Source organism: Periplaneta americana, chromosome 15, assembly GCF_040183065.1.
Source record: "Periplaneta americana isolate PAMFEO1 chromosome 15, P.americana_PAMFEO1_priV1, whole genome shotgun sequence".
Taxonomy (NCBI): domain Eukaryota; kingdom Metazoa; phylum Arthropoda; class Insecta; order Blattodea; family Blattidae; genus Periplaneta; species Periplaneta americana.
This window is the reverse complement of record NC_091131.1, coordinates 183,832,403-183,847,296: the sequence shown is the minus strand read 5'-3', so window position 1 is coordinate 183,847,296 and position 14,894 is coordinate 183,832,403. Positions and strand designations below refer to the sequence as shown.

The 14,894-nt window shown below is 35.5% G+C and overlaps 1 long non-coding RNA gene across 1 annotated transcript in view; it reads right to left on the bottom strand.

Moving 5' to 3' along the window:
* LOC138715572 (uncharacterized) overlaps positions 1 to 11,146 on the bottom strand; it is a 94,257-nt gene extending 83,111 nt beyond the window's left edge. The window contains exons 1-3 of the long non-coding RNA XR_011336471.1: positions 11,003 to 11,146; positions 9,818 to 10,719; positions 8,262 to 8,363 (exon numbers count right to left, since the gene is read on the bottom strand). This is a non-coding gene — a long non-coding RNA (uncharacterized lncRNA). The remainder of the gene's footprint in view (positions 1 to 8,261; positions 8,364 to 9,817; positions 10,720 to 11,002) is intronic.
* Between the last annotated feature and the right edge of the window lie 3,748 nt (positions 11,147 to 14,894).

Genomic DNA, 14,894 nt, shown 5'->3' with positions numbered 1-14,894 from the left:
TTCATATTTATTTCTAACAACTGCAGTGAAGCGCACAGGCATGACTAGTTTTTAATATTTTTCAAAATGTGGAAACAGTAATGGTAGGCTTAATGATATTGAGGGTCCCAATTATTTATTTTTATCTAAAAATAAACTATTTGAATTAGTTGGGAGGCTGGGATGTAAGTGTGGAGGCAGGGCAAATCTTGAAATAAGTTCTTCTCGTGGTTATAGTCACACACTGGTTTTCTATGCGAAGATTGTGGCTTTGGAGGAAATGTTACTTCATCAAGTAGAGTAAAGTGTGATGATACTTCAAGCTTTGCTTTTGATGTCAAACGCAGGATTGTACGAGCATTTTCCGAAATTGGAAAAGGTTACATGGTACAAGAAAATTTCGCAATGGTCATGGATATGAACCCATTGTCTGAAACTGCATACAATGATCATCTAAGTAAAATATGTGTTACTGCTACACACACTAGTACAGATGTTCTAGCTTATCCTAGACAAGAAGTGCTTGATACCCACAGACTGGTGTGTGAGTATGGACTGGAGAGACAGCTACATAATATTATGGTCAGTTTCGATGGTACTTGGAACAAACGAGGCCATACCTCAAACTTTGGTGTCGGTTGTGTGACTGATGTAGTCACAGGATATGTGACAGATTTTGTTGTTTTATCGAAAACAGCCAAAGATGTTCAGTAGCAAAGAAAAGCTTCATGGGAACAGTGCAGAATTTCACTTTTGGTTTGAAGGCCATAAACCAGATTGTATCATAAACTATATTGGTTCCTCTCCTGCCATGGAACGAGAAGCTGCTGTACGCTTGTGGACAAGATCTGTTAGCCATGGATTTAGATATACAACAATACTCAGTGATGGGGATTCCAAAGCTTTCAAAGAACTGGTCGGGCTAAATGTATATGGAGACAGTCACCCCATTGAGAAAGAGGAATGGGTGAACCATGTTCTGAAATGAATGGGCACTGCTTTACATCAACTTATTAGTGAGACAAAGAAGGGCACCACTTTAGGCCCGGTTCACACGAGCGGAATGTCTGCGGAACGGCAGTCGCGCGGCGGCTGCACCATTCTGAGGCCACACGAGCGGATGAAAGACAGACGAAAGGATTTGAGGTGGACACTCACCATAGATGCTAATCACTGTGCAATACTAGTGTACTTCGAAATGCAGTTATTGATAAACAAAGTAAAGATGAAGACATTGAGTACATCCAATAGTCAACAGTCCTTTATTACAAGGAACTTTTCATGTGTTGTTTAACTAGTTGCACAAGGAGGAATCAGTTAATTTTAATTAACTTCAAAATGACATTTCCCAGCTTCGATGAATTTTATTGTATCATACTCTGAAAAATGCATTCAGAAAGAATATATTAACGTACGACTGGCTATACCTCCAATAGAATGCTTTCTATAACATTTATGGCAAATTAATGTCAATAGTTGTATGCATTTAATTGTTGAAGTGAATAAGTTGTTGTTTTCTAATGCCAGGCGTTTGACAATAAAGTCATTTGACCTCTTGCACTCCAATATTTTTCAAAGATATTATCATGACCAGCCAATGAAGAACAGATTTGAGGTGTTCCGAATCCATTTCTTGGTTTGAGTTGAGTTAGGGGACTGATATATTCCAATTCTATGCAGGTGTTTAGCCAAACAATCATGGCCTGTTGCCAATCTAAATGCAGTTACAGACGATTTTCGTGGTAAATCGGGAATTAACTGTGGATTTTGATGCAGAAAGTTCCATTTTTTCCCTTGGGATTGTGTTATTAAATTTTGTTTGTTAAAGTCTAAGTATGTAGATTTAATAAATCTCTTCACAGAGTAATACGTAGATTTAGTAACAGATCTGTAAGTAGTTTGGACATATTAAACCATGCCAAAAGATTAGAAAATCAGTATTATATGTCCTATACTAAAAAAAAGGGAACCCCTTGGAATGTAGCAATTATAGAGGCATCAGTCTGCTGAGCAATGTCTATAAAATTCTCTCAAATGTTCTTTATAAAAGACTATCTAAATATGCAGAAAGAGAAATCTGAAACTACCAATGTGGCTTTTTAGGCCCAACAGATCGACAATAGAACAGATATATACACTCAGACAAATTTTAGGTAAAACTAACGAATACGATGTAATGACACACAATCTATTCATTGACTTCCAAATGGCGTATGATACTATTAATAGGCAACAACTATATCAAGCAATGGCAGCACTGAAAATACCTAATAAACTCATTAGACTAGCCCAGATGACAATGAAAGAAACTATAAACTGTATTAAGATCCAGTCAGACTTATCAGGGGAATTTGAAACCAACAGAGGTATAAGACAAGGAGATGCATTGGCCTGCTTGCTATTTAACACAGCCTTGGAAAAAGCGATAAGAGAATCAGGAATACAGACAACTAATACAATATTATTATAAGTCTGTTGAAGTTCTGGCATTCGCAGACGACCTAGATATTATTGCTAGGTCACAGAAAGCACTAGAAGAGGCATTTATCTCCCTGGAAAAGGCAGCAAAGATAATGGGATTGAGAGTTAATGAGAGCAAGACTAAATACATGATCTCCAGCCGCAAAGGAAGTATTATTAATAAAGCACCGACTTATCTTACAATTGAAAATTACAAATTTGAATATGTAAAAAAATTTATATATCTTGGCTCCATGATCAATAATGACAACATCAGTCTTGAAATTAAGAGAAGAATATCTATAACAAATAAATGTTACTTTGGATTACTGAAATATATTAAATCGAAATTCTTAACCATCTCAAGTAAAATAAGAATACATAAGACGCTTATTAGGCCGGTGTTGACGTATGCCTTGGAAACTTGGACTATGAACAAACAGGACATCAGAAGACTTAGTATCTTCGAGAGGAAAATTCTGAGAGCAATTTATGGACCCGTCAAAATAAATAATGAATGGAGAATTAGATATAATAAAGAAATATACGATCTGTTTAAGGAGCCAGATATTATAACTGTTATTAAAATTGGTCGATTGCAGTGGGCTGGACACCTGGTAAGAATGGACGATACTAGACCCGCTAAAAGAGCCTTTACATCCAATCCTGGAGGAAGCAGATCTAAAGGAAGACCGAGGAGCAGATGGGAGGATAATGTATACGAGGATGCCAACTTTATTGGTGCATGAATGTGGACAGTCAAGGCCAGAAGTAGAGACGGCTGGAATAAAATACTGAGGAAGGCTAGGACTCTCAATGGGTTGTTGAGCCGATGATGATGATGATGATGATGATGATGATGAAACTGTAAAAACTCTGTAGCCATTAAAGATAAATACTTCAAATATGCATGGCATGATGAAGACATAGCCTACGAACGAGTGATTTGGAGAGATGGAATTTTGTTATCTGTTAATTTACAATTTTTATGATTTTTCTAATATATAATTATAAAAAAATAGTTTTAAAATAGCTTTTTTATTTTTTAAATAAATGAAATATTACTTTTTTAATTTCCTCACTCAAAATTGTTGAACAATGAATTAGCTTACTTTTAAGTCCTGAAACAACTCTCTAAGTCCAAGCAGAGTGAAGTTTATCTGTTTTAAGTGATCACCTGCATTTTACAGTATGTTATATCCTGAGGGGAACTGGGTGGTCAGAAATTTAAAATTCAAGTTTGAAATGACATATATAGGACCATAGATGGAGTTATGGTGGGGGCACTGCCCCCCCCCCAAAACTTGTCTGAACTCTTATTTTTTTTTTATTAATGTTAGAAAATATTGCATTCAAAAGATTTTTCTTGGTTTTGTTTCTGATCACGTTTCTGCACTTAAATTGACGAATTAAGTCTTTAGAGCATGTGTCTGGACTATAATATTTATTTTAAATTTCTGAATGTATAAGAATTTCTATACATCATTTGAGGAATAGAAGCATTGGAGAAATATGAATAACATACTGCACAACAATGCAGAAAAAAAGAAAAGTGATTCCAGTATAATGTGTAAATAAACTTAAAGACGAGATTAAATAAAAATAATTTGAATTTATATTTCATGATATCTTGCTTTTTGAAATAAACAGATAAATTAAATGTAAAACTGTCTGTATATTTTGTTACAATTTTACTTTCAATATATTGTTGTGAATATGTTATAAAAATACCGATCAGTGACAACAATGCACAACAAACACGGAACTGTGACTCTGTACTGTCAATACACCATTATTATGATTGCCAGCTGTGCGAGAGATTTCGGGGCAATGAGTTTGTGAGACATTCGTTCATTCTTTGTCAGTGTACAAAAATCTAAAAATGAGTTAACTAGTGTTAAAAATGCTCCAGTTGCAACATAAGTAATCACTACCACTATCAGCACCACTACTGATGCTAATGCTAGTGTAACCAGTACTGTGTGATGATCAACCTATTGCTAGTGCTAGTGACCATGCAGTCAGTGAAATAGATATTTCTGATCTTGGCAATCTTATTAGTGGCGCTTCCAGACCAGTTGTCTCGGAGTTTCCCCAAAGTGAATATGCTGGTATTGAGAGAAGTTTTACAACTTCATGGTACAGTAAATCTGAATGGCTAGAGTACAGTGTGGAGAAAGATGCTGTATTTTGTTTTCCTTGCAGACAGTTTTCGAGTTCTGGTAAAGAATGTTTATTTACCAAAAAGGGCACTCACAACTGGAAGAAAATATCAGAAAAACTTAGTAAACACGCGATAAGTTCATCTCATTTGTTTTCAGTTACTAAATGGACTAATACGGAACATTCTAAGCATCAGTAATCACACAGATTTTCAGTTCACACAAGGATCTGATTAACAAAAATAGACAGTATTTATTTAAGATAATTGACATACTGTTGTACTTAGCAAAGTTTAGGTATAAGAGGACATAATGATGGTGAAGAATCGTGCAGTAAAGGAACCTTTCTGGAGTTACGTGAAATTTTTTCGAAACACGAACATTTCAAAAGTAAATTCAGTTGTTATTATAATCTAACCAGTGGAACTGTACAGAACGAATTGTTAGAGATATGTTATAATGAAACAGTGACAAAAATTGTTGAAGAAATTAATGATGCGGGGTTTTATGCACTTCTTGTGGATGAAGCTAAGTCTCATAAGTGCCAAGAGACGAGTAGGCTATATGTGTTAGATAGCTAAGGGATCTGCTGTAAAGGAAAACTTATTAGGAATGGGAGACATTTCAACTTCATGTACTGGTAGTGCACATAATTTCAGTCACATCTTAAGAATTTGGGGATCACAGCATTAATGATTGGGCAATCTTATGATGCTGTTATGGTGGGTGTTAATAGTGGATTGCAGGCTTTAGTTCTTGAAAACCTCAAGTATGCATCTTACATACACTGCATGGCTCACAAATTAAATCTTGTTATAGTTTCTACTTGCTTGTTATGGATTTAATATAATGAGTCATTATATGAAATTTTCTCTCATCCCGATATCCATGTGCAATTTGTGGATATTCAGAAAAAGCTTAAAATAAATAAGCATGAAATCAACAAACTCAGTAATACTCGCTGGGCTTTGATTTCCATTAAAGCAACATATCCTGCAATAGTAAGGGTGCTAAAGAATACATCTAGTAACTTAAGACACCCAAGATGTTCAATTGCTAAAGAACTGCTACAAAATATTCAATCCTCAGATTTCCTTGTGTTTCTGATATTTTAGAACATCATTTTTCAAATACAAATGTTGTACGTAGATCACTACAGCGTCTCTATTCATGTATTGCTTCCTGCAATCTGGCAGTTCAAGGGGCTATTGGAAATTTGGAGTCAAGTAGGAATGAAAAGATGTGGTTGGAGATGTGGGAAGAAGTAATAGAATATTGTAACAATAATAATTTACAACATTTTCCTAAAGATATTTTGAAAGAGAATGACACATTTACAGAGCAAGAAAGATGTAAATACAGACTAAAACGACCTCGCACAATTTCAAAAAAAATTTGATGACTATGTTGTTAGTGAAACTGTGGGGCAAAGATACAGGAAGGGCTGACAGCGCAGCAACACAGAGTAAGAAATAGCTTAAGTGTTTGTATTACCCTGTACTTGACATGCTATTAGCAGAAATAAGATTTTCAGATGGAGGTATGATATTAGTAATGTCATGTGAAGAATTTTTGAGATTGAGATATTGAGAAGGCGCAAGATATTTTATTGATCATTCATTATTCAGTGCCACAAACAAATAAGAGAATGTTAGAAGCTGATATAGATATTGCTAGGAATGTGGTAAGCACTAAACTCAAAGAGGACACTTTGCAAGTAATAATAAGTGAACTTCTGGATAAAATAACAGCTGATGTTCTTCCAAATGTTAATAGCATTAATGCTGCCTTAAAACAGCGAAACATGCAAAAGGACTTTCTCAACAATGCCCAGAATAAACAAATGGCTTCGGTCAACAATGACACAGGATCGATTGTCAAACTTATTGGTTCTGTATTCGGAAAGTGATATTGTTCAGTGCCTAGACCGTGATGTGAATGTTGATAAATACATGCAAAACGGAAATAGAAAATTCACATTGCAGTAATTCAGTGAATTTCTCAACACAAAACAGTTTCTGATTTATTTATTTATCTATTTATGTCCATAACAGGGCAAAGCCCCAATTCCAATAGACAGTACAGATTTAAAAAAAAAAACATAGAATTGCATATAACACGAAAAAAGAGGTAAAACAGATACAAGTGTAATATTCACGTATGCATACATATCTAATATTCTAGATGTCGGGGTCGATGTTTTCGCACATTTTCAAAGGTACCTCCTTTTGCTTCAATGCACTGTTGCGCTCGGGCGTGAATTGCGCTTATCACTCGGGAGAGTTGCACGTTGTTCTTTATGCCGCATCCAAAATACGATCGATTAGCGCCTCTCTCGTTTCCCCGTTCCTTTGCTATACCAAGTCTTTCATCCAACCTCATAGACAGTAAATACTCTTCAATATGGTACCCTTCTGTTCGGAAAGCGTCGTTAATATTCAGCGATGGCACGCAAGGTACTTCCATTGCACAAACCATAAACATACACAATATCGGCGTATTCTGTAGTCGAAAACTTATAAGGCATCTTGAAAAACACAACTTAACACTTCTGATAACTGTATCTGTATAACTACTGTACTGTAGGTAACTGACTGAACTGCTGTGAACTGATAAGTGATAGCGTATTTGTTGTGACATTTGTAATGCCTCACCACCCAGTTTGTTTCTCTTCTCTTATCTACATCGCTCACAATGCAGATTCCAGTGTTACGTCATTCATTGCGATCAATGGGTGACCTTGTCTCATGTCAGCAGCATATGGTAACGACTGATTCACATTGGGGCGAGACGTTTTACCAAAAAAATGCATCTAGCTCTGCCATCGTTCGAAAACAGACCTACGTTCATATGAACTTTTTCACTCAAAATGGCCTAAGATATCGTATCCTAAATTTTTTACCTTTCCTCGTGAATCACCCTGTATAAGAATAGTAATTATACTCATGACATAATCAAAAGCAATACCATATACTTAACCTCTATCACTCAGTCAACACATTTAATGGACAATTCTGTTTTCTTTAGTCACAAAGAGTAGGCTATGTGAACAATTGCATGACATGTAATTCTTTGTTTCAGCAAAGACTTGTGTCAAGAAATGGCAAATTTTGAGGGCCGGGTATAGAAGTAGAAGAGGCAGTGTGCTCCCCTCAGGCTCTGGAGCATCGGAAGTAAAGAAGTGGTTGTATACGTTGATGCCCTCAATTTTTTTGGAGCCATTTGTTGCTGGAAGAAGATAAAATATTTTTCTTTTCTTCTATAGGTCTAAGTCTGTAAGGAATGTAGATAAATATCCACAACTCAATAGGTTGTTAGGTTCAGCTAGGTTTATTATTAATTTATGTTAGGTTAGTTTTAGTGTACTTTATGAATAATTTAAGTTAGGTAGGTTACCACAACCAAAAGGTTGTTAGATTCAGTTAGTTTTATTATTAATTTATATTAGGTTAGGTTTAGTATAGTTCATGAATAATTTAAGTTAGGTTATGTTCTTTTCATTTTCCTAACCTACCACAATTTAGATGTATTCGGCTAGTGAAAAAAAAAATGAGGAAGATTGTATAAACAAGGCATATTATATCAGATATCATTATTCTTTCCAGTTCGTTTACAAACACCCCTACTGAAGTAGCACCAGACATACCAGAAGTACCGTACCTTCACAGGTTGTAGAAGAGGAGGAAGTACAGGACGTGGAATTTGTACTGGAAGAGACTTCTGCTTCCACCTGCAGTTCAATGAGTATGAATGGGAGACCTTCTAGAAAGAGGAAGGAAAGTGACAATGATATTAAATGAATACTAAAAAAAAAAAAAAAAAAAAAAAAAAAAAAAAAACTAAATAGTGGGGAAAAAAACTTCAACCATATTGTTTCTGGAAAGTTTACATGAGGATGTGCAACAACTTAGTGAAAGAGGTCGAAGGGCCTTCAAACTTAGAGTTCAAGAAATTCTGAACACCATGTTAGATGATGAAGATAGTGTTTAATAAAAAAATTGTGTTGTTAAATTTCTTCTTTTTATGTTACATTTTTATGCTTCCTTATTTCTTATATTTCCAAATTGAATTCGAAGTCAAAGGTAACAATTTTTTGTGATATAATGAGTAGGGCAAGATATTCATACATAATATTTGAACATTTTATATCAGATTACAACCTAGTCTATATAGGCCATACCAGTGTTAGGTAATAGTCATAATAGTTTTTATTTGCCTATGTTACAGTGATATTGTTATTAATACTGCATTGGTATATCCTATAAGTTGTCTAAAGTTCTTACCCTAATAATGAGTAAGTTTACATTACGATAAGTTTATGAAAATATATACAGTAGGCCTACTTTATTTTATCGTGAAACACCATGACAAAGTCTCTGTAACAATGAGAATAAAAACATTTCAATATACAGTATAAGAAAACAAACAGAAGATATGTACGGCTTATTCTCAATGTTATAAGAATATTATGAAATAGAAGTTTTACACTCAATACTGAAGTTAAATATCTCAGCATGATTTCTGAAGTTCAATAAATTAATTCTAAAACTAGGGATTCATCAAGTCCTTTCACTCAGTAAGTATGGGAAGAGCTTTCTTAATTCAGAACTTGAGGTTGAGGTAATAATAGCTAGTTGTGAACTGAAACTTATATTTTGAAAGTTGTGAAAAAAAAAAAAATGTGTTAGTTATTAATAAAATACCAATTTTTAGCCATGTGAGTCTAGTCAGCTCTTTTAGGACGAAAAATAGGCCTACTTTCATGATCAAGATATCGTAAGTTATAGCATAGAACAGAACAAATAAATCAACACATTTTACTTAGTACTCAAAATTCTCCATCAGCTCTCAAATGTAGGATCTAATAGTGGAGAATTTTTAGTGAATAGCAAGAAGCCAATAGGTACTACACTCAAATTTATTCATTATTATCATAATGATTTTTAATTTTCTTTCAAAACACAAATATCTTACTTTCAGTATTAATAAATTGGTGTAATACAAAGACGTTTTAAATGTTAAAGGAATGCATACTGTACCATATTGATAAAATTTATTTTGCACACTAATATAACGAGTTTGTTTTGATATACTCATTTAAGGTGGCTGGATCAATGTAATGATTGAGACCGAGCTGATTTTTTTCCTTTCACATATTAGCGAAGTTGCACTTTAATTTACTATTCACTACACTTATTGTATTCCACAGAACTTACATTAGCACTGAAGTTTTAAAATGTAGAACAACTCAAGAGTTACACAAATTTTTGGCGAGATGAGCTGAGGCCAAGAATTCATCATAGATTATTTGAAATTTGCTTTAAGGTGGTAAAAAAAATAACTCGAAGGGGGGGGGGGGGATAAAAACCAACCATGTATCTAATCAGTCCAAGCCCGAGCGCAACTTCAGATCAGGAGACAAGCGAGACTACCAACTGAGCTAGAGTGTGGGCTCTATAAAAATACCGGTATACAATATATAACAAACAGATTAATTCAATTTACATGCATATAAAATTCATCACTTGAGTTACAAACAAATATACAATGCAATGATATGCAATGCACTACACAAATGCCTTACTATTAAATATTTTATCCATAACTGGTATCAAAACTGGTCTTAATTTCATTGTTCTTAGCAACCTAAACAATGGCTTTTTTCACAGCACTGAATTAAAAACTTTTTCACATTAGCAACCATAAAATCCATAACTTACATTCATTCATTTATAACTTGTTCACAAACAACACATGACAAAGAAAAGGCGTACAATTTAAAACTGAATTTAGATACCAGTAATGGATAAAATATTGTATAGCACATGAGAGTGAAGAGATTTTATGCACTCGTGGAAATTATCGCCCAAGCTATAAAATCAAATTTTACACTCTTATACTATAAATTACTATTAAATAAATGAAGGAAACATGCGTTAACCTAACTTAAGCCTGGTTCAGACAGTGCGTGTTTCTGTGATGGATTCCAAGGTGGCTGCGCGGATGGGTAGCCTGCGTGCTGACTGGCTGGCTCCAGTGTTGCCTACGGTGATGGTAGTTGTTCACACGGAGCTGGCTCTTTTCACAGTTCAAATTGGAAAATCATCTGCTGCTTCATCTGTTGCCAACACTCATGGTCAGAAAGAAACTAAACTGTGAGTGGAAAACAACTAAAGACCTACATTAACAGTAGTAAATGTCGTAATAAAGTAATTAAGCCATAAGTGCAAAACAGCTAAAGTCCGATATTTAATTGTTGTTTCTTAGAAACTAGAAAATATGGAAAAAACAGGTTTAGTTAGAAAACAACGAACATGGCGACATGGTTTCAGTGGTGATATTATATGATCATCTTTGGTTTCCAGCCTGCAAACCAACACGAAAAATAGCAAGGAACCTACCCTCGAAATCCAGCAAGCTAGCCATCCACGGAGCCACCAGAGCGCATTACTTCCAGTGAGTAACCAGGCAGGCGACCCATCCACGCAGCCACCTTGGAATCCATCACAGAAACACGCACCGTCTGAACCGGGCTTTATTCTAAACTCTCCAAATAAATAAAATAATTACAATCTTATATGCAATTCCTTACCATATTAATTATGATTTGTCAGGCATACAATATCTGTTACATTTGCTCCAAAATGGTAATAAATTTAAAAATGGTTAAGGGTCTTAAAACTCTACTGCTCGTCTATTCCCCTTGTGTAACATAGTCTCTGTTGAAATATTCTTTAAATCTGTCTCTAAATTCTCGTGAGCAACGACTTGAGGCATTCACATTTGTTTCTGTGTTGCTCTGTATCTCACTGGTTAGGTTCACAAAGGCTTCTGGAGATGACAAGAGTTCATCACACACTTCCTCATCTCTGTACAATATCATGTTATGTAGAACACAGGTAGCCATTTTATTATTTTGTCTACATTCTCAGGTTTAACCCTTCTCTGGGCAACCAGGGTCCGTCGGGCCCTGGCACTACTATTTTTGTGAATGAAATTAAAACTATAATTTCTACCTACTTGAAATTTCATGACTTTGTTAATTTCTGCGTTTTTTATAGTTAGGGAGAAGGAAAATATTGTAGTATTTTTCACAAATGTTCTAGAACACTTTTACTTCTTTAAAGTCTTAACCGAGCATGCAGGGTCTATTGCACCATAGTATATTTTATTGGTTTTTCTCACTTCGCAACGAGGTTTCACTATTTGAAACCATTCAGTGATAATCTGACGGAAATGGAATGTTGGCAAAATTATTTCCGAAGCTCAACAACAATGACATTTTAAAAAATGGACCAATTATGCATTATAATAAATATATATAAGTCAGTGTGAAGTTATGCTAGCCATAATACGGTGTAGTTTATAATAGAAAGAGTGACTGAATCTCTCACCTTTACTTTATTTTTATATGGGAGCAATTGTTATGGAAAACCGAAGAAAGTCAAAGAAACAAAGGTACGGTCTTTAGATGTTACAGTATATTTGAATGCATCTTAGTTATGCTGTTATACTGAAGAGTTGTAATTAGGTCAAATATTCTGACAGATTCAGCTTAAGTACTTGTGTGAAGAATCCATTCTGGATTTACTTAGGGAACCTGACCTAAGAAAAGACGATTCTAGCTACGAGCCAGACATTAACGCCGATAATAGCAAATCTGATCATCAGAGTGAAGCATCAGAAGTTAGTAATCATCATTTAGAGCCACCATATGACCCTGAAACCCTCATGATAAGGATCTATCTATCAATAAGAAAAGCAGTTATCACCAATGTGATCCACAAGAGGTTAGTGTCGACCGTCTAGAACTAGGATATGGTGGGAAGCATTTGTTCAAACTGCTAATTTCTTTGGTAAAGATGGCACCACGTGAAACTCTCAGCCTAGGGCTCACAATATTATCAAAGGGTCAATAAATAAAGTCACTCTTTCACCTGGGAAATCTAGTGATGCCTTCAATCTTTATACTTATTCAGTTATAAGTGACATAGATAAATAATCAAAAGGCTGAGCAGCTGTATTTAGAAAGAAATGTTGCACACCCATGGAAGTGTTGTAACGACACTGAATTGCGGCCATTTTTCGGTCTACTAGTAACTGCAGGACACCTCAAGGCAAATTACACTAATTATGACATTCCATGGAGCAGCTTGTATGGTGTTCCAGTATTTAGAGCGACCATGGGTCCCAAGAGATTCAAATCTTTGCTTGCTTTGATGACAAAACAACAGGATCCATTTGCCGTGAGAAGGATAAGTTTGCCCTGGTTATAGATGTCTGGGAAAATGTGAATTCGAATTAAAAAAAATATATTAGGCCTATATTCCTTGTACTGATATAACGGTTGATGAGCAACTTATTCCATTCCGTGGTACATGTCCTTTCAAGGAATACATGCCATCAAACCCTGACAAATATGGCATGAAGGTATGGTGGGCTTGTGACTCCAAAACCTTCTATCCCCTAAATGGTCTGCCATACACCGGAAAAGAAAACTGTGTAAGGGTTCACTCTGGAGTAGGTCGAAGGGTTGTAGAAACACTGTCTTATCAAAGAACAAACAGAAATGTAACTTGCGATAACTACTTTACTGACAAAGAACTCGTTGAGAATCTCCTCAGTAATGGTCTCACCTTAGTTGGAACAGTACACAAAATATATGTATATTCATCTCTCCTGAGTTCCAGCCAAATAAAAGACGGCCAGATGTTTATCCATCTTCGGATTTAAAAAATATGTAACATTGGTTTCAATGCACCAAAACCAAATAAGGCAATTGTTCTTTCTGCAATGCACCACAGACAAACCATTTCGGAAGAAGAAAAGAAACCACAAATTATTCTTCACTGTAATAGCACAAAAGAAGATACTGACACACTCGATCATTAGTGAATGCATATGCGTGCAAGGGATGTACAAATCGCTGGCCATTTGCATTTTTATGAATCTTTTAGATGTATGTGGAATTACTGCATTTGTTGTGTGGATGAAACTTCATCCTTCGAGGAATCTTGGAAAACAGAACAATAGGAGGTTGTTCCTTGTAGCTGTTGCTGAAAGTCTCATCCAATCTCAAATTGAAAGAATACCTAGAGTAGGACTTTAGAAAAAACTGTAATGACCATTGCTCCTTTCATGCCAAGAGCTAGTAGGCCTCTCCATCAACTGTGCCCCAACTACAGGAGAGCACTAAAAGGTGTCATATGTATCAGTATGAAAAAAGTCGCAAACAAAAACAAAGCTGTGACAACTGTGGCCAATCTGTGTGTAATGAGCACAGTGAAGTGACCCGTGTGTGTAAAAACTGTAAGAATGATGATGAGTGATGACGTGTGAGTGTGTGAGAGTAATGACGTGTAAGTGTGAGAGTGATGATGTGAGAGTGTGAGTGATAATGTGTGAGCATGTGAGAATGATGACGTGTGAGTGTGTGAGAGTAATGACGTGTGGGAGTGTGTGTGCTAGAAATGAGAAAATCTAAAATTTGTGTAAATGTGTGTGCGTTTTACGACGAAAGTAAAAAAAGAATTGTAGATCATACACTAAACATGTTTCTTTTATCGCATGAAAAACCTACTAAAATTATATCATTTATGTATATTATCATGGATACATTGGTCATTATAATAATATAATTATTAAAGAAGATTAATATTGTGTACAATAAAATGATTTTCTTCTGTCAATGTATTAAAATAGCATGTGGGTCCGACGGACCCTCCTTGCCCATCAACGTTACAAAAGTAGGATGCCCGGAGAAGGGTTAACTGATATAGGTGTATGAAAAATTCTAAATTTGGAAGCCAATAGCCCAAAGGCACACTCTACACTGCTTCTTGTATACGACAATCGAAAGTTGAATATTCTCTTGTCAGGAGTGAGGCCCCGCCTTGGATAAGGTTTCATTAGATTAGGCAGTAATCTAAATGCCTCATCGTCCACTAACACATGAGACGTAGTTGGTCCTCCAGTGTACAGTGATTTATCATCTGGAAAGGCTATCTGTTTATTAATTATTTTCTGCCCAAATGCAGAACTTGCAAATACCCCACCATCACTGTTCCTCCCAAATGATCCAACATCAATGACAATGAAACGTAGATCTGCAGGCACAAGTGCCATGAGGATAATGGATGTATACATCTTGTAGTTAAAATATAAAGATCCACTGTTGTCTGGCTTTTGCATCCTCACATGCTTCCCATCTAATGCACCCACGCAATTAGGAAACTGTTTCTTTGTTTCAAATTTGTGTGCAACGGTAGCCCAGTCTTCTTTATTTGGGAATGC